The sequence below is a fragment of the Emys orbicularis genome, chromosome 3 (genome assembly GCF_028017835.1).
Source record: "Emys orbicularis isolate rEmyOrb1 chromosome 3, rEmyOrb1.hap1, whole genome shotgun sequence".
NCBI lineage: Eukaryota > Metazoa > Chordata > Testudines > Emydidae > Emys > Emys orbicularis.
The window spans coordinates 144939700-144960990 of record NC_088685.1 but is presented as its reverse complement, the minus strand read 5'-3'; the positions used below and the strand labels follow the sequence as shown (position 1 = coordinate 144960990).

The following is a 21291-nucleotide window of genomic DNA, read 5'->3' as shown; positions in this document are numbered from 1 at the left end:
TTGGTGGCCCCTAGTTCTTATATTATGGGAACAAGTAAATAACTTTTCCTTATTCACTTTCTCCACACCACTCATGATTTTATATACCTCTATCATATCCCCACTTAGTCTCCTCTTTTCTAAGCTGAAAAGTCCTAGCCTCTTTAATCTCTTCTCATATGGGACCTGTTCCAAAGCCCTAATCATTTTAGTTGCTCTTCTCTGAACCTTTTCTAATGCCAGTATATCTTTTTTGAGATGAGGAGACCACATCTGTACACAGTATTCAAGATGTGGGCGTACCATGGATTTATAAACAGGCAATAAGATATTCTCCATCTTATTCTCTATCCCTTTTTGAATAATTCCTAACATCCTGTTTGCTTTTTTGACTGCCGCCGCACACTGCGTGGACGTCTTCAGAAAACTATCCACAATGACTCCAAGATCTCTTTCCTGATTAGTTGTAGCTAAATTAGCCCCCATCATATTGTATGTATAGTTGGGGTTATTTTTTCCAATGTGCATTACGTTACATTTATCCACATTAAATTTCATTTGCCATTTGTTGCCCAGTCACTTAGTTTTGTGAGATCTTTTTGAAGTTCTTCACAGTCTGCTTTGGTCTTAACTATCTTGAGCAGTTTAGTATCATCTGCAAACTTTGCCACCTCACTGTTTACTCCTTTCTCCAGGTCATTTATGAATAAGTTGAATAGGATTGGTCCTAGGACTGACCCTTGGGGAACACCACTAGTTACCCGTCTCCATTCTGAAAATTTACCATTTATTCCTACCCTTTGTTCCCTGTCTCTTAACCAGTTCTCAATCCATGAAAGGATCTTCCCTCTTATCCCATAACAACTGAATTTACGTAAGAGCCTTTGATGAGGGACCTTGTCAAAGGCTTTCTGGAAATCAATAGATTAACTATTCCGAACTCTGTGCCCTAAAGAGGGTCCTCAGACTGTTGAGCTCCAAACTCCTTTTCAAAATTACACAAAGGGAGTTGGGTTTCCCTGTTCTTTGGTTTATCTAAGGCTTCAGCAGCAACAGAAAGATAGAATTGCAAGGTGTAATTCTTCTTGTTTCTCTCATATATGTGTAACCTAGATTTATACAGTGTTGCTTTCAGTTCCCCTCTAGTGGCTGGACCCTATTGAGGTTTAGGAATCTGCTACTTTCCTCATGCCAACAAGGTCTTTTAGATAAGAGGCAGAAGAAGCTCATGCTTTTAGATCAAGAGATTCAGTCTTGCTGCCAATGACCCATCCAGGGGTGTTGCATTACAGAGGTGGTAGCAAAGGATGGTCATTAGCAGTACAGATTGAACCTGGGACCTCAGAGGCTTATGCATTTAGATCCTGCTGCTGAAGATAGAGTGCCCCACCCTGTTAGCTCAGTGTGCCCACATTTGTGAACCTTTGTGTGATCCTGGGGGGGGGAGGGGCAAAGTCACACTGTGTTAGTGTAGGTTACACAAATATTTTCATTTACTTCAACAGGGATACTGTGAGTAGGATATGGGCCTCAATTTGCATAATTTGAAGTAGCACTCAGAGGCCTTATCAGTATTAGGATTTGCTAAAAGCTGAGCAGGTGCCAGCTGACCATGCTCCTAAGTGACTTTTCCATTCCTTGGGATGTATTTTGATCTTTAATTTCCTTTTCCTTCTCTCAATAAGAATGACATGTGTGCAAAATGTGGGGTTTGTCCAAGTCATCTTTGAGGTATGAGTGAGCAAGCCAGTCTTAAAACGTTAAAAAGTTTATTTTTTTTCACCCCACTCTCCAGTAACTGAAAAATGGCAGAAACCTTCCCCACTAAAGTTCACAGTGAGGGACTGAAAGGCTGGATGGAATTTTTTTCAGAAACTCAAGAACATAGGAATACAGAGGGTTATAATTGAAAGCCCTAGTCTCATGCAACATGAAAGCTGGAATATACTGTATTTATTGCCAAGTACGTTTTTTTGGAAGAACTGTTTTGACAGAACAATGGAAAAAAGCATAATAGAGAAATTAGTGGTAAGACTACAAATAACAAAATACATACAACATCGTTTAGAATGTAATAAAGATCTTACTGTGTTACTGCCAAAAATACCTTTTCCAGTACTGAAAATTGCTATAAAATATCTTTTTAGTTTCCTCAAATATTTTAAAATATTATTCATTGATTTTTATATGGAACTTTCCCTCTTCCCATGGTACAGCCAGATATAGATGCAGCATATGGTATATTCTTAGTAGATGTAATGATATAAAACCAAACAAAAAGGTGTTACAGAAACTTACAATGTTTGTCTGCATAAAATAGCTAAAACCTCTTCCTCTGCCCCACAAGATGTGAGTATCCTGTGTTTACCAATGTTGGCTGGTAGCTTCTACTATGGCATGCATGACTGTAAATGGAATAGAGGTGCAAATAGTGTTTATCTACAACCAGCATTGAGTCTTTGGTCACACCAGAATTGTCTTACCTCTTGTCCAGTAGATCCAGGTCATCTGTAACGATCCATGTTTGTATACTCAGATGCTAGGGGGCCAATTCATTCCCGGTGTAGCTCTCAAAAGAACAGTGGAGTCACACCACAAATGAATTTGTCACTATCCACAATCCTGTATGTATGCAGACATCAGAATCTGTGATATTAATGTGATGTTTTCTGTTTGAGACAGTCTTTTGCTATTCATTTATTATAATAAATTTAAAAATTACTGTTAGCTAACATTTGGTTGAGCTTATTAGTGCTCTGAGGCAGTGTAGTTGAGCCATGTTGGAGGGAAAAACATATTTGCTGTTAAGAGCCACAGGACCGTTGCATAGAAGACTCCTGAGTGCAAGCTCCAAAATGTATTAATCTGCCAGGTATATCATCTACATAAAAGCTACAGTCAATTCTCAAGCTGGCTTGTGTGACCATTTCTTAAGGCAAGATGGTATTCAGACATGTTGTTCATCACAGACTGAACATGAGGCAATTAACATCAAGCCACTTGGTTTTGAAGCTTATTTCCCAAGTCCGGAAACTAGAAACAGGTATTCTGTAACAGATTGGGAAAGAGAGCTATTCGGAATGACCACATCATCAGTGCAGATGTACGATGGAGCATCTGTGCAATCTTCAGGCAGGCTGGCAGTCATTTATATACATCAGTGAAGGCATTGATCCCAGCATGATTCCTGGGTGTACATGAACATAACTTGAGTGTTTGCTATGCTAAATTTTATTTGAGTATATTTCAGTCTAATTCACAAATGAGTTCAAATAAAATGCTAAGAGAGCCTATTTACATGGTTATTTTTCTATTTATTAATCTGGGTGTGTATATAATTTTTGGACTAGCCCCCATTAAATTTCAAATCCTGATGACTGTGTTATTAAATAATTAACATAGGTTTATCTTCATTTTAAAATGATTTCCATGCTTTGCAGTAAATGGATACGTTAGCTGCTTCCTGTACAATAAAATCATTTTTTAATATGTCTTAATCTCAGAGTCTGATAGGGAGCAATGTCCATGCTCTCAGTAGGGTGGGCATGTTCTGGGCAGACAGTAGCTTTTCAGCCATGGATTGTGCTCCAGCAGAAACTCCATAAAAAGTTTTTTGGCTGACTCAGCTGGAACCCCCTCTGAAGTTCCCCGGGGAGCAGGGATTGTAGCAGCAGCTCCGCCATCCTTTCAAATGGACATTGCAGTTCAGGTGGCAAGTGGGTGTTTGGGCTTTTCAAGTCCTGGTGTGTATGTGTAGAAAAAATAAAGGGTACACATGTGCACTTAGAGCCAGATGATAGCTTTACTGAGTTAGTAAAGGGGAGGGCTTGTGGAGGTGCACAAACAGCCATGGCTGAAGGCCTGTTGCCTACAGAAGTCGAAGACAGAATGAATGCCTCCCGGGGCCCCGCGGGCCACATGCAAGTGTGGAACTACTGCTGCTCTCTTGGTACAGCATATACTTCTTCTAACCTCTGCCCAATCTGACAGTTGGTGAAGGGCCGCAGGCCAGATTCATTCTGCGGTGGCTCCTTCTGTGCTTGCAGCAGAGTTCTGGCTGACCCCTGCACAGGTATCCACAGGTACCTCTTGTGCTGTGCCTGCTCTTCTCACGTTCGTCCATTTTTGTCTGCTTCCGCTCTCATTTCTACAGTAGTGCCAGTCTGAAGCCATCAAAAATCATTAATAACCCTCCTGCCCAAATCCCACTTTAAAAAAAAAAAAAAAAAAAGGAAAGTTGTGATTCTTCCATATTCATGAGTCCAGGAGCTTTAAGAAAAATCAAAATAAAATTTGTGAGAGTTGGTAACACTGATGAATGTCCTCTTTCCACACTGCTCCCACCACCTGCTATAAAATCCCTCTTCTAGTGTGCCAAACCTCCTCGCTCCCCCTTCAAATCCCTCCTCAAAACCTGCTTCTTTCACCTTGCTTTTTCCTGTTGGCCTTCTGTCCTGTTATCTCCTCCTTCTCTCTTTCCATGCCTTAGACTTTATTGCAAATTATTCATACTTGTAAGGCTTGCTCAGTATGTAAGGAGTCACTTTATCTTTTTATTTTAAACCTTGTCCCTCCTTTCACAACTCCTTCCCTTGTCTATTATCTTCATTTTCTATGTTTGTCTCAAAGGGATTGCAAACTCTTTGCGGCAGGGATTATATCTATTTTATTTACATTTTAAAATCTCATTAAAGTGACTTGCAATGTTATGATGCTATATAAATATTTGAAGTGCGGTTCTCCTTTGCATTGTGACCCTGTAAAGATGGTATCATGGGGTTTAATGTTTATTGACTCAAATATTTCCATATCAAATGTGCTCAGTTTATGAGTAGGACTCCTCCCCCCCCCTGCTGCCACCCCCCCTAACCCACTCTGTAAATACAGACTGGAAATCCTGCTGGGTTCTTTCCATCTTGTGCATCACCACCATTAATAGAGTTTTGAAGACCAGACTATGACCTCAGTGACACCTGAGCAGCTTTCTGCGGAGTTGTTCATCTATGGGCAGGTCTACACTTCAAACGCTGAAGTGGTGCAGTTACGCCGCTGTAGCACTTGCTGCTATGTGATGGGAGAGTTTCTCCCGTCGGCGTAGTTAATCCACCTCCTCGAGAGGTGGTAGCTATGTCAATGAGAGAAGCCCTCCCGTTGACACAGCGCTGTCTGCATCAGGGGTTAAGTTGGTATAACTGCATCGCTCAGTGGGTTTTTCACACCCCTGAGCAACATAACTATACTGATCTAAGTTTGTAGTGTAGACCTGGCCTATAACTGATCAGAATTCAGTAATCAGTTCTTATGATGATGTAAAAGAAGGAATACAATATAACTTTCTCTTTTAACTGTATTGGCTTTGCAGGACTAACAGGAGAAAATAGCAATGAAAACTTATTTTTGATACTGACAGCAGATGAGACTGAATGCCTAGAACCAGCAGTTCTGTTGAGTAGGAAGATGCCATTTTTACGTAATAATTTCTCAGATTAAAACCATACTTTAACAATAATATGAATAACTCTTGTGGTTTCTCTAACTTTGAAGCCCATTTGTGAGAGCAAAGTTAATTAGTTACAGGCTTCTCTACTGCTGGTGAACTCGCTTGAAAAACCTCTAATTACTGTGGCATATGTTTCTGCTTTCAGACTTATTCCCTTCCATCTAATAGCAGCATGGTTCAGATCGTGAAACTTCCCGCTTAACATAAAGAGCTGAACTGCTGACCTGAACAGCAGCTGTTGAACAACATGTACAATAGCTTCACAATAGAGGCAACATTTATGTTTAAACTTTTTGCAATAAATGAAGATTAAACTAGGTGTGGAGACTTTGTTAGAGAGAGTCCGTTTTTTGTTTGTTTGGGTTTTTTAATAGATTTACGTTGTGTGTATGCTTGATAAACAAGATTAATGCTAGGGGTTCTACTGGAAAAATTATGTAGTGGATGGACCATTTCTGAAAACCTGATGTATCTGCCCACACATGCGAGGGGGCAGTACGTATTGCAACATTTTACTGATGGCTGCTTCCAGTAAAGGAATATGAGTCCACATTATAGTTTCTCTTCCTTGTATGTTTAGAACATATTTTTGGAAAGGCTTAGCAAGACTTGTTCAGTTCTGAAAACTGGAAATTCTTGCAAGGAAATTTACATAAAATTGTACATGTGCTGATGCTATTCTTATTCGCTCGGTTAAGGTAAATTGAAGAGGCCAGTTCAGTACTGTATGTTAATAATTTGAAGAAGTTGTTCTTTTCAAAGCCAGCAATTGTCGGGTGTACTGAACATATTATTCAATCTGAGTTATGTAAACTGACTTATTTTTTAAATTTAAATGCGTTTCTCATTCCCTAAGGATTAAATATCTTCTGAAAATTCCAACTGAATCCATTGTTCTAAAGGACAAATTCTAACTGGCCAGCATACATAGGCACATGGTAGAAAACCCACAGCCAGAAAAGGGAGCACAGTGTTTACTATGTCAGCCTTGATTCTGGCTTTCCATGAAACCAACAGAGTGGTCATTGTTGGTTCAATTCACTACAGGAGCCTTGGGGGGGCATTCCTGCTCTTTGACTTAAGCCATCAGAAAATGATGTTGTCTGTATATTTGTGCATGGCGGTCTTCTCAATTGGTAGTAGCACATATGTACCTACTCTGGATTGGAACATACAAGGAGGGGCTGTGTGGGGGGCTGTTATGAGCATGAACATGTCCTGCCTTTGAATTGTTAGTGGTGGTGGGGGAGTTCCCCTCTTTTTTTTTTTGTTCAAAAGGTTCAGTTCCAGAATTTGGCCCTTTGCTTGGAAAGGATTCAGCAGCAAATATGTGGAACGATTTGGACCAGTTTAAATAGGGCTGTATATGTATGATGTAGAATGATAGATTTTGAGGTCGGAGCAGGAATAACTTGCACAGGGAATGGAGGTGCGGGTTGAGTATGAATTTGCTACTCTTCACTCAGGGAGCATACAAACACAATTGGTGGACCATGTTTTCTGGTTGTTGGAGCACCCTTCCCTGGTTTCTGTCATGGAGGTGCTTCTCCATAGAGAGAGAGAGAGAGAGAGAGTGTGTGCGTGTGTGTGTGTGTGTGTATGGTGATTAGGATGGAGTGGAAATTTTTCCTACAGGTTTTCTGGTGTGTATTGGCCAACTAGAATGTTACCTTTAGCACACAGTATATTATCATGGCCAGGAACGGGTCATCACGTTACCTTTACAAATATAATGGATAAAAAGAACTAAGACGTCCATGTATTGAAGTGTAACTACACACTCTGAAGTGTTAACACAGTTTACCAAAGTACTTGTCCTATATACTTAATCTTAGTCACTAATCATTTTCTGGTTAAATTGCTAACCTCCTGGAAATAGGACTTCATACTGAATTTAGCAATAACCAGAAATACTGGAAAAATCAACTCCTCTCACTTTTATTTATATAGACCGATTTCTAGGTTTACCAAATAATACAGAATTCAAAGGAAAACAAGGATTCCATGCACCTTATTTGTTTAGTGATTCCTTTGCTTGGTGCAGGGCAGCACTGACTTATCAAAGATTTGAATGTGTGAGCAAGTCTCTCACTTGAAGTGGGCAGCCTGCCTATTCTACATGATTGCAGATACCACCCCAGAAAAACATCTTTATTTTCCAGGTGACATAAAGAGTAGGTATTGAGGTTGCATCTTATATCTGAACTATTTTATCACTGCCCATTCAAACTGCTAAGTTTGTGTCTGCACGTCAGTTATTAATATAAACTGATACAGGTCTTATTTATATACCTTAACGAGGATTTGTGTAGGTTGACTTTATGGCTTCATAGTTTTATACTGTATTTTGAACATGAAGGGAAGCATTGATTCATAAGAACATTACAAATAGCTCAGTGATCATTGGAGTATATTGAGTGTGGAATGAATTACAGAAATCAATTACAGATACTCTGTCTCTATTAACCTCTCTAACCTTTCCTTTCCTTTTGGTATGATGGATAGAGTGATCTGTCTCATCAACTCACAAGGGTATCATATGTATAGATGTTTGATCCTCTTTCTGATGGAGTTGCTAAATCACTCTAGCAGATGAAGACTCACTTTAACTTTTTTACCTTAGAGGTGCTATAGTGGCTCCATTGTTAAGGATGTATTTAGTTTTGCATCCAAATCAGGTATTAAACTTCGTTGTTATGAACACTTTAGTGTATCCGTTCCAAACTTACAACACTGAAGTACAGAACTAATTTTCAAGTAAATCTGTTTTAATGAGGACTTTAGGAATTTTTTTGGCAAGTCTGAACTTCTTTCTATTCTTTTAACCAATATATTCCTGTTGTCTAAGATTTGAAAATTGACCCCCTTCTAGATTTTTGCGATATCTAAGATATCTGTATTGCTTTTTTATCATTTTGTTAATATATCCACTATTAACGCTATTTGTTATACCCTTTTTTATCTATGATGCAGTGGTTATCAATGACTGTTTTCACTGATGAATATTGTTGTTGAATATACACCTCTACCCCGATATAATGTGACCCGATATAACACGAATTCAGATATAATGCGGTAAAACAGCGCTCCGGGGGGGCGGGGCTGTGCACTCTGGCGGATCAAAGCAAGTTCGATATAACGCGGTTTCATCTATAACGCGGTAAGATTTTTTTGGCTCCCGAGGACAGCGTTATATCAGGGTAGAGGTGTATTTGCTATTGAATGGATACTCTAGGATCTAAGTTTTCATTTTAAAAAATTTCTAGCCTTCATGGTTGTGTAGAAAAGAACTCTGAAAACATGAACAGCAAATAAATTGATATACCATTGCCTTCTTGAGTCTCCAGACCACTTGAAACAATGGACCAGAACCTCAGCTGATGTGGATTGGCGTTAGCTCCATGGAGAGCAGTGCAGCTATGCTGATTTACCCCAAGTGAGAATCTGGCTCCATGGCTCCGATAGGCATGATCTGCCCCATTCTTCTCAATGAGTTGTTGATCCCGAAACCTAAAGATGGCAATTTTAATATTGAAACTGATTACTTTTTCACTGGTGACCATGAGCCATTGAACTAGTCAGTGGGGCTACTCGTGTTGGTCACTGCTCACCGGTGTGAGTAAAGAATTTACAATCTGGGCCCATTTTAGCAGAAACATCCAGTTAATGAGACTAGTGTATTTTGCTGACAAATAAGGTTGCATTGACATCTGCACTTAAAACATACTTACGTTTGAATAATTTAGTGAATCCCCCCCCAAATTAACAGCATTTACTCTTTGAGCATTGAAGTAATTTTCAGGGAATTTTAAAGAAAATCTGCTAATTTAATTTACATACATTTAAAAACAATGATCCCTTTTTGATTTTCCTGGGCCAGTCTAACCTTTTTTTTTTTTTTTTTTACAGTTTATTTGTGTATGAGCAATAAATTATGACGAAACTGACTGAAAGCATTCCTTGTTATTCATAGGTAGTAACTGTAAACATTGTATAATTGTAAAAATTGGTCCACTTGTAAAAGGTTTACTTAAAAGTGACCTGTTTTACTGTTCATGTACATGGAATGAATAATGTGAAAGAGACCATGTGCCTTATGAACAGAATCCAACCAAACAAAGCATAGACATAGAGTTCAGCCTCTTCTTAGCTTACGTCCTTTAAATGAAGGTTATCCTATAACCTTAGGATACTTTATTCTGGCCACTGTGCCTGTTTGGTATTAGATTTATTTGTGTATATATGGTAATATTTTTGCAAATTAAATGATGCAGTATTCTATATGATCTGTTAGATTTTTTTTTTATAAATGTCATAAAATAGTCAGACCCCCTTTTTTGATTTTAAGATATGAAGAAGTCAGTGCCCTGAGTGACTGTATATCCTCTGGCCAGCTAAATGTGACTATATGTCAATCAGCTACATCTATGTTATCCTTAACCCTGATTCAGATCTTGGAAGTTTTGACCCCTTAGATGTATTTCACAAATAGATTCCAAACTGTTCTTGTTTTCTCTTCCATATGTTACCTTTTTATATGTGACAATATCAGTTAAGATGGTCATCCATTCATTCTAAAATAATTGTCCTGACATTTCCTTCCAATGTCCTAAAATAATAATCTTTGCCACTAACCAGCTTAAGTGAATCCATTTGATATTTTCATAGGATATACGTTTTAGTTTTGGGTCATCTGTTAGTATATATTGTTTAGCTGATGAAGGCTAAACTATTTCCCTTGGCAATATTATTAATTGTTCATAAGATCTTATCTCAGAATCCTTTTGTTTTTCAGGCAGTCTCAGAACATGTGTTTGTAATTCCCTTTCTGTTGTGAGCATTGCCAACATAAATTACTATCTTGCATCTTAGTTTATAATTCAGTTTAAATGTTCACATACATCTTTCAAAGTTAATTAGTTTTGCAAGGATGGTTAATACCTAGCACTTGATAATTGTGCCTTTCATCTGAAGGTCTTAAAGTCCTTTACAAATATAAACCTTGCAACATCCCAGTCAGGTGGGGTAGGTAATCTCTGCAGCCACCCCTGGGGTAGAACACAGATACCGTTTTAACAATGTACAGTCACACCATGCAGTACTTTAGGACAGGAAGTGAAGGAAAATGTAGTATCCAATAAGAGCAGGAAAGTTCTAGCTAGAATTAGTCCAGTAACACTTGAAATGACTCGTTTACAAAATTTTACAGTAAGTATTGTGAATTTTCAGTGACCATAAATGATCCAGGCCTCTGTTTTCTATCTCCTGTGAAAGACTATCTCCCCAGCACAGTGCCACTTAACACCATGCTGGGGACTCGGTCTTGACGTTAAGTTTGAGAGAAGAGTGTCATCTATTGAATTGCCCACACCAGTACCTTGATCACCAATTTTCAGAGTAGCAGCCGTGTTAGTCTGTATCCGCAAAATAGGTGCCACAAGTACTCTTGATCACCAAGTTACTCTATGGCAGTGTCTCATCTAACACTGACCCGTTCCAAATTTCTGCTTAGTCTGTGAGCTCTGAGAGGATCACCACACAAAACAGCATGGCTGCAGGTCTTTCAATTCGAGTGTGAAGTTTTCCCACCAAAATCCTGTTTTATTGTGATGCAGTAAATCGGTGTCTGATTCTATGTTATATTCTAGCGATGTACTTCACCGCTCTTCAAAGAGCCAGATGTCTAAGTATCCAGCCCCCTGAGCACAGTGACGAGAATGCCAGCCTGGCCAGTCTGAAGGGACCATCCCAGCTCGAGTGTAGACCTGCTGGAATTCTCATTCCTCTACTCCAGGCCTTGGGCACTGAGTGTAATACTTTTCAAAACCTCCTGGCTTCCTCTCCCATTGATTCAGCCCCCTCATTTGTTTCTGAATGAGCACACCCAGGTGTAATGAAGGGCAGAATTTGGCCTGCTGAATCCTTTTTAATGGTGATGATACATGAGCCTGAAAGAACACAGCTTGACAGGATGAGTGTACAGGGCCGGCAGTTAGGAAAAATTTCCTTTTTTACCTTTTAGATATGTTCAGTTTAAAGTGGAAGCCTCAGGATACCATTTTTCAGTATCATTTTTTGAGTATAATTTCCCTTTAATGTAACAGTAAAATAACTGAAAGCTATAGGGATCCTCTAGAGGGTCACTTTCTGATTCAGAATTCTATTCTATATAGGTTCTTGTACCACTCTCATTACTGTAATACATAAACACCTTCCAGGAGTGCAGTAAGTGCGGTGACTAATATCTGTTACGTGTCTGTTCTCTCATTCTTTCCTTCAGGGGAGAAGTGTGTGCATTGGAGTGTCTTGTTTTGCTTGTGTGTGTGTGTGTGTGTGTGTGCATATATCTATATCTATATATATATATCTATATATATATATAGATATAGATATAGAGAGAGAGAGAGAGAGAGAGAGAGAGACTGTGACTGTGTTTTTATGGTAGAGACAGCAAGGTCAAAGAAATGTGCCTTGTATTTGGAGTGGAGATGGTGAGGTTTTGTGATGGTCCTTAATTCCTGGGGTGGGGGAGTACATTCCACAGTCTCAGACTGGCCCCGAGAAGGCTCTATCTCCTGCACAGATGAGTGTTGCCTTTATTATAGAGAGTTCCATTGTGCCAGAGGAGCAAAGTTGTCTTTCACTTTTTAGCCTTGCAGTTGGGCTTCATTTTTTTTTTTTTAAGCATTTCACACAGTTTGTCCTTCGCAAAACATGAAAGATTTCCCACAACACAGCTCTTTCAACTTTGCTGAATCAATATTTTTCTTCACAAGTTAATATTTTTAACAGGAGAACTCCTCCTCCTCTGGGTGGCTGGGCTGTGAACACTTAAACAATCAGATTCTCCTACATTCACTTATTTCAGAGTAGCAGCCGTGTTAGACTGTATCCGCAAAAATAACAGGAGTACTTGTGGCACCTTAGAGACTAACAAATTTATTAGAGCATAGTGGGTTGTAGCCCACGAAAGCTTATGCTCTAATAAATTTGTTAGTCTCTAAGGTGCCACAAGTACTCCTGTTATTTTTACATTCACTTAGAATGTCCTGGTTTAGAAGAGCAGATGGAAGGGAATCTTTCACAATTGACAGGTTTCAGAGTGGTAGCCATGTTAGTCTGTATCAGCAAAAAGAACGAGGAGTACTTGTGGCACCTTAGAGACTAACAAATTTATTTGGGCATAAGCTTTCGTGGGCTAAAACCCACTTCATTGGATACATGCAGTGGAAAATACAGTAGGAAGACACACACACACACACACACACACACACACACACACACACACACACACACACACACACCATGAAAAAATGGATGTTGCCATACCAACTCTAACGAGACTAATCAATTAAGGTGGGCTATTATCAGGAGAAAAAAACTTTTGTAGTGATAATCAGGATGGCCCATTTCCAACAGCTGACAAGAAGGTGTGAGTAACAGTAGGGGGAAAAATAGCATGGGGAAATAATTTTTACTTTGTGTAATGACCCATCCACTCCCAGTCTTTATTCAAGCCTAATTTAATGGTGTCCAGTTTGCAAATTAATTCCAATTCTGCAGTTTCTCGTTGGAGTCTGTTTTTGAAGTTTTTTTGTTGGAGAGGTTTTAGTTGGGGGCTGAAGGTGACAGTTAGTGGCGTTCTGTTACTTTCTTTGTTGGGCCTGTCCTGGAGTAGGTGACTTCTGGGCACTCTTCTGTCTCTGTCAATCTTTTTCTTCACTTCAGGAGGTACGTATTGTAGTTTTAAGAATGCTTGATAGAACTCTCCAGGACAGGCCCAACAAAGAAAGTAACAGAACGCCACTAGCTGTCACCTCCAGCGCATCATCAAGGATCTACACCCTATCCTGAAGGACGATCCCTCACTCTCACAGATCTTGGGAGACAGGCCAGTCCTCGCTTACAGACAGCCCCCCAACCTGAAGCAAATACTCACCAGCAACCACATACCACACAACAAAAGCACTAACCCAGGAACCTATCCTTGCAACAAAGCCCGTTGTCAACTCTGTCCACATATCTATTCAAGGGACACCATCACAGGACCTAATCACATCAGCCACGCCATCAGAGGCTCGTTCACCTGCACATCTACCAATGTGATATATGCCATCATGTGCCAGCAATGCCCCTCTGCCATGTACATTGGCCAAACTGGACAGTCTCTATGCAAAAGAATAAATGGACACAAATCAGTTGTCAAGAATTATAACATTCAAAAACCAGTCGGAGAACACTTCAACCTCCCTGGTCACTCAATTACAGACTGTGGTGGGGCTGTCAAGGCTGCTTCCCCACTTTGAACTTTAGGGTACAAATGTGGGGGCCTGCATGAAGACTTCTAAGCTTAACTACCAGTTTAGATCTGGTCCGCTGCCACCATTCCCAAAGCTAATTCCCTTCCCTGGGAAGCCTTGAGAAACCTTTCACCAATTCCCTGGTGAATACAGATCCAAACCCCTTGGATCTTAAAACAAGGAGAAATTAACCATCCCCCCTTCTTTCTCCCACCAACTCCTGGTGAATACAGATCCAACCCCCTTGGATCTAAAACAAGGAAAAATCAATCAGGTTCTTAAAAAGAAGGCTTTTAATTAAAGAAAAAGGTAAAAATCATCTCTAAAATCAGTATGGAAAATAACTTTACAGGGTAATCAAACTTAAAGAGCTCAGAGGACCTCCCTCTAGCCTCAGGTTCAAAGTACAGCAAACAGAGATAAACACTCTAGTAAAAGGTACATTTACAAGTTGAGAAAACAAAGGAAAACTAATACGCCTTGCCTGGCTGTTTACTTACAAGTTTGAAATAGGAGAGATTTGTTTAGAAAGATGTGGAGAACCTGGATTGATGTCTGGTCCCTCTCAGTCCCAAGAGCGAACAACAACCAAAACAAAGAGCACAAACAAAAGCCTTTCCCCCCCCCAAGATTTGAAAGTATCTTGTCCCCTTATTGGTCCTTTGGGTCCGGTGTCAGCCAGGTTACCCGAGCTTCTTAACCCTTTACAGGTAAAAGGATTTTGGAGTCTCTGGCCAGGAGGGATTTTATAGTACTGTACACAGGAGAGCTGTTACCCTTCCCTTTATAGTTATGACAGGGGCGGTGCCCCATGCCTTGAGAAAAAGGGCTGAACCAGGTCAGAGAGGCTGCGCGGACCAGCAGCCAATCAGTAAAGGCCTGGGGAGAGCCAATCAGGGCAGAGAAGAGGCAGCCAATCAGGACCGGGCTAGGTCCTATATAAAGGCTGCCTAGCTGGGGAGAGGGCAGTCACTCCCTGGCCAGCAAGGGAGAAGGACTGGCTCCTGATGAAAGGAGCAGCACCTTGGACAGAGCAGTGCTGGACAGGCTTGGGGGAGCAGATAGGAGCTCCAGCCCATTACCTGCCAGGCTGCGGCCCTGCTGAAAAGGGTCGAGAAGGTGCGTAGGGCCAAAGGGAAAGTGGCCCAGGGAAACAAGGCAGGCAAGGGGGAAGGAAGAAAGGAAGAGGGAGGCTGCTGCTAGAGGGTTCCTGGGTCGGGACCCAGAGTAGCGGGCGGGCCTGGGTTCCCTTTGCACTGCACCTGGCCGTTGAGGAGAGGGGCCAAGATAGACCGCCTTGTTATCACTACAAAAGTTTTTTTTCTTCTGCTAATAGCCCACCTTAATTGATTAGTCTTGTTAGAGTTGGTATGGCAACATTTTTTCATGTTCTCTGTGTATGTATATCTTCCTACTGTATTTTCCACTGCATGCATCCGATGTAGTGTGTTTTAGCCCACGAAAGCTTATACCCAAATAAATTTGTTAGTCTCTAAGGTGCCACAAGTACTCCTCGTTCTTTTCACAATTGAGTTATTGGTTGTTGCATCCTGCCCATGTTGATAGTGCCTAAAATGGATCCTTTAGGCTTTTTAGTGGTCTGTGTGAAATTAGTCAATGGCTTCAGTACAGTTATTAATGGACCGCCGCACCATCACAAAACAAGCAATATAATTAGCATTAAGGTGTCCGCAAAACAGTCAAAAACTGAATGGGTACTGCAGTTTAACTATCCTGTCAACTATACAGCTGATGTCTTCACCCTACCCCCAAGTCTTGCTTCAGGTACATTGGAGACTAGTGTGAGGAGGCTTGCACAGCTGCTACCCTTACGATACCTCTTCTATTGATAAACAATGCTGCAGACAGAAGCCCTCTATCAATCCAGCACCTTTCATAACGAGAGGCACATGTGCATATATTGCTCATAGTTTTAATGTCACAATTTGGGGAGGGATAACTTAGTGGTTTAAGCATTGGTCTGCTAAACCCAAGGTTGTGAGTTCAATCCTTGAGGGGACCACTTAGGGCTCTGGGGCAAAATCAGTACTTTGTCCTGCTAGTGAAGGCAGGGGGCTGGACTCGATGACCTTTCGGGGTCCCTTCCAGCTCTATGAGATAGGTATATCTCCATATATTAGTTTTGCCAAGAGCTTAATAAATATCCACTTCTTTACTAAAATTCTATTTTATTGTCAGTACTTATTTGGCTTCTATTACTGAAGTAGCTGACAGGTTATGCTCAAATAAATTTGTTAGTCTCTAAGGGTATGTCTACACCCAGCCGCTAGTTCGGCGGCTGGGAATCGAAGTTCTGGGTTCGACTTATCACGTCTTGTGTGGACGCGATAAGTCGAACCAGGAAGTGATCGCCGTCGACTGCGGTACTCCAGCTAGACGAGAGGAGTACCGCGGCGTCGACGGGGGAACCGCGGCGTCGACGGGGGAGCCTGCCTGCCGCGTGTGGACCGAGGTAAGTTCGAACTAAGGTACTTCGAACTTCAGCTACGTTATTCACGTAGCTGAAGTTGCGTACCTTAGTTCGAATTGGGGGGTAAGTGTAGACCAAGCCTAAGATGCCACAAGTACTCCTGTTCTTGAAGTAGCTGAGTTTCTCACAACCTTTATGTACTGTATCCCCACAACAGCCCTGTGAGATAGAGAAGTGCTGTTATCCCTATTTTACAGATGGAAACTGAGACACAGAGAGATGAAGTGACTTGCCCAATGACACGTTAAGTCTGGGGCAGATCAGGGAATTGAATCTGAATCTTTTAAGTTCTAGTCTCAGATGCTAACCACTGGACCATCCTTCCTTTCTAAAGTGGGGCTCTCCCACTCTATAATGACATATTTATATATAAATCCAAGAAGTTGTACTATAGTCTTTCATGAAAAGTTTTCAACATCTGAGTCTGCCACACTAGCTGGGAATCCCAACCATAGCATCTGCCATGAGTGAAAGCTGCCATTGTGGTGCTGGGTGGTCTCAGAGATAGCCATGTCCTAGGCCACTTAAAGATTACAGGTAAGGATGATAACCTTGAAGCTGTTGTGGAACTGGATTGAAAATCAATACGAAGTGTAAAATAATGGTGTGATGTGCTCTCATCCGCCTAGTACTGTACTAAAAAAGGGCCAACAAGTATGATTTCTCTTTTGCCGAGGAGAGGTAAATAGGTGAATTGGCTTGACCAAGGCCACACAGCTAGTATTTATCTAGTTTCTTATGTTCTGCACATCACCATGGATTCAGATCACTATACAAATGTACACGTGAAGATCTCTTATGAGCGAGCAGGTGGTAGAGCTGGAAAAAAAGCTACTTCTGGAAAAAAGGATTTTTTTAAAAGGTAGAGAATTAGAATGTAACTATTTTCATGTGACATATGCAGAATGTGGCTGTAAATAGCAAGATTTTTTGTTGTTGTCATCTCTGAGCTAGGATGAACAATTCAGAGAAAAAAGAGAAACCGAAGGATGTTCATTTTATATATATACGGTAATTTGCTGTTGTTATTTCAAAGTTGTAATAAATGTGAGGCTTTTTCAATGGCAGTGAACCTTTCCTTCCATCCCCAGTTTGGCTCATCAGCATTGGGCATGGTTGACTCTCTAGAAATTAAAAGGCACCCATTTCCTTCTCGTAATATGAAATGCCAACACTTCCTGGTTTGAAGGATGGCATGGTTGCCGAGTCTAACATTTTTATTTCATTTCTAGATCAGCTGATATTTGTCAACCATATCAACATTGACACAGGTGAGCTAAAATTCCAGCTCACTGCCGATACTTGCCCATCACTAAACCTTCAGCCTCATCCTTTGCTAATAGAGAATAACAACATATTTTTCTTTTTCCTGTGCTGTGCTCTACAAAGTCTCATTCCATGGTTGTTGAACTGAAACAAATAATCCTATTTGTGTTTTAACCCATTGCAGAAGCTACAGTAGGATGATTAAAGGCCCACATATCTTGGCCTTAGACAAAATGAGATTTAACTGAAGAATTATAGTGATGTAAATATAGTATTTTCTGGAACATCAGATACAATTTTAACTGAATAATCATGCAAAATCCATTTTAAAAAACACCAACAATCCATATCAATTTGTCATTTTTCATATTCCTTCAGACCTCATTGCACTATCTATGCCTCTTTTGAAGCCTCTTCAATACCAGTAACAATTTTTGAAATGGAAATGTGTGCTCTGATGTGATGTGATTGGACGAACCGAGCAGGAAAGTAAATGACAATCCTTTGTCTTATGACAGATACTGTGACTGTGCAGCTCCTCTTTTTAACCATCTATTTTCAAAGACTCTCCCACTATGTGCTGACACTGTTGTAAGAGAGACTGAAAATCATGGTTGGATACTGGAAAAAATGCTGTATTGGAATTCAGTGGCTTTTTTTCATAGGATAATTTTATTCCATCAAATAAAAATAAGTAAGATTTCCAAATTTAATTAGTTCTGATTCCCATATGAAAGCAATATATTATTTTAGTAAACTATGTAAGAGAGAACAAATGTTAGAAAAGACAAATGAGAATAATTTCCCACAAATGTAAAAATATATATTTTTTATATTGGGGTTTAACATGAGGTTCTGAACTATTGGGTTGCTCAGATAGCGTTTACCTTTTATTTAAGCTTGGAAGGATTAGATTTTTATTGACAAATGTCAGTAAACGTTGACTTCCCCATACGCCCACAGACTAATGAAAACATATTTCCTATCGATTATCATTTAAATTTACAGTTAGGCAAAGTTTAAAAAAAAAAAAAAAAGCTGCTTGAGAACTGAGTCAAAATCCAGTGATTTAGACTTGAATTAGGCTTGTTACAAATGGAATAGTGAATGAACAATAAAATCAGGAATGATTTGTTGATTTAAGGATGTTTACTTTATATATTTTGGCCTGTGATGTTGATAGTTTATGTTTTAACATTTTATAAAGCTTTAACTTTTTGAATCCTATCATTTAATAATTGACTGACCCTCCTTCATAATTTCCCACAACTGTAAACATTTAATTCATAAAAATCTAAAATAAGCTTAAAATATCCGGTATTATCTTTAGAAATTATTTTTAAAAAATTGAATTCTGCCAAGCCTACTTATTTTCAAACAAAATTAGTCAAAAGCTTATTACAGTTAGATTCCATTCTACACAAAATGCAAAGCAAGAGGTAGGGCATGGGAGAGATTAAGGATAAAATAATCTTATAATATGAATGTTACTATGGTTACAATTTCCTTCTTAGGAATAAGTGTTAATACAAATTCTGTACATGGATAGCTGGTAAAGTTGAAGCCATAGCAACAGTAATGATTATAAACCAGTGCATAACATAGGGCCCTGATTCACTAAGGTACTTAAGCATGTGCCTAAGGGAGTAGTCCCATTGAAATCAATGCCTTACTGAATCAGGCTTTTATTTCCTAAAGAAAGAAAACTCACTATTAAGATGTGGCAGATTTAGTACTGAGAGTCACTCCTTAGAATTTGGCATATTTGTTTTTAAAGACCTAAGTAGAATTGGAAACCAGTGAGATGGGAAACAACAGAGGATGTAGTTAAAGGTTACTTGACAGATAAGCTTGAATATTTGGTAGTCGTGGTGGTGAAAGGCATGTGAAAGCAAGTAATCCCTTGTGTTATCAGATGTGAAAGTTGCAGTTAAAAAATTTTACAAAAGTAATGGTAGTTACAGATGTTTTTTATTTTGGATTTGGTTTATTACATTTTTTGTTAAATGGAACTTTGGTAAAGCGAACCTGAGAAGAAAATCTGTGTGAAACTGAAGAAAACCTATGAAGTTACATTTTTTTATCCATAGGATGTCACCAGAGTATAGAGAGTCAGAGTTCAGAAATGTGAAAGTCATTTATGATTTGTCTCTTGCTGTTTAGTTTGGGATCTTAGCATCTGAGCTTGCAAACCTGTACTCACGTGAGTAGTCCCATCGACTTCAATATACACAATACAGCAATAAGATCAACATTTCAATAAATTATATGGACATATTCTAGTGATGGAAGCTATTTAATGGCCTAACAAATAAATGCCTCCTTCCACATTTAAAAAAAAATCATATTTTAAGTGCCATAGAATAGGTAGTAAAAGTTGGGAGTTCACTATCCTATTCCATGTCTTTCTCTAACAAAGGGCATAGGTTAGTCTTAGGGCAGGTCTTCACTACAGGGGGGGGTCGATTTAAGATACGCAAATTCAGCTACGCGAATAGCTGAATTTGGACGTATTGGAGCTGACTTACCCCGCTGTGAGGACGGCGGCAAAATCGACCTCCGCGGCTCCCCGTCGACGGCGCTTACTCCCACCTCCGCTGGTGGAGTAAGAGCGTCGATTCGGGGATCGATTGTCGCGTCCCGACGAGACGCGATAATTCGATCCCCGAGAGATCGATTTCTACCCGCCGATTCAGGCGGGTAGTGTAGACCTAGCCTTAGTTAAGTCATACCCTGTACTATCTCCATTATCCTCATTCATGATTTCCTCTTTTTATTCTGTGCACTTTCTCCCCAGTGATCACCTGTGTATGAAACACCTAGCCATTGACTAGGGCAGTGGTTCCCAAACTTGTTCCGCCGCTTGTGCAGGGAAAGCCCCTGGCGGGCCGGGCCAGTTTGTTTATCTGTCGCGTCCACAGTTTCAGCCGATCACGGCTCCCAGTGGCCGCGGTTCGCTGCTTCAGGCCAATGGGAGCTGCTGGAAGCAGCACGGGCCGAGGGACGTACAATAGGTGCTGAACCCTCTCAACTCCGATAGAAGCCAGTGGGATTTGAGAGCATTGAACAGGTTATGCTTGTAAGGTTACTCGCCTTACACTCTGGGAGGTGTTGCCACTGAATTGAGGAGGAGCAATAGGGAAGTAAATGTTACCATAGAATGCAATGATGGCATTTGTGTAGTCTGTCTGCAATGGGGTACTTACCACAAGACTGACGTGGTCTGTTTCCTCTGTATCTGGAGACCTTCCAAGGCAGGAGGAAGTTGCAAACAAGTGTTTTATACGTACTATGGTATAGCCCTGGAAATGGAAAGTTTAAGGGTCACGGATGACTGGAAAAAGGCTAATGTAGTCCCCATCTTTAAAAAAGGGAAGAAGGAGGATCTGGGGAACTACAGACCAGTCAGCCTCACCTCAGTCACTGGAAAAATCATGGAGCAGGTCCTCAAGGAATCAATTCTGAAGCACTTAGAGGAGAGGAAAGTGACCAGGAACAGTCAGCACGGATTCACCAAGGGCAAGTCATGCCTGACTAACCTAATTACCTTCTATGAGGAGATAACTGGGTTTGTGGATGAGGGGAAAGCAGTGGATGTGTTATTCCTTGACTTTAGCAAAGCTTTTGATACGGTCTCCCACAGTATTCTTGCCAGCAAGTTAAAGAAGTATGGGCTGGATGAATGGACTATAAGGTGGATAGAAAGCTGGCTAGATCATCGGGCTCAACAGGTAGTGATCAATGGCTCTATGTCT

The 21291-nt window shown here is 40.3% G+C and overlaps 1 protein-coding gene across 1 annotated transcript in view; it reads left to right on the top strand.

The window, feature by feature from the left end:
- The window catches only part of SMYD3 (SET and MYND domain containing 3), a 634585-nt gene that overhangs the window by 65639 nt on the left and 547655 nt on the right, over positions 1–21291 (top strand). The window lies entirely within an intron of this gene.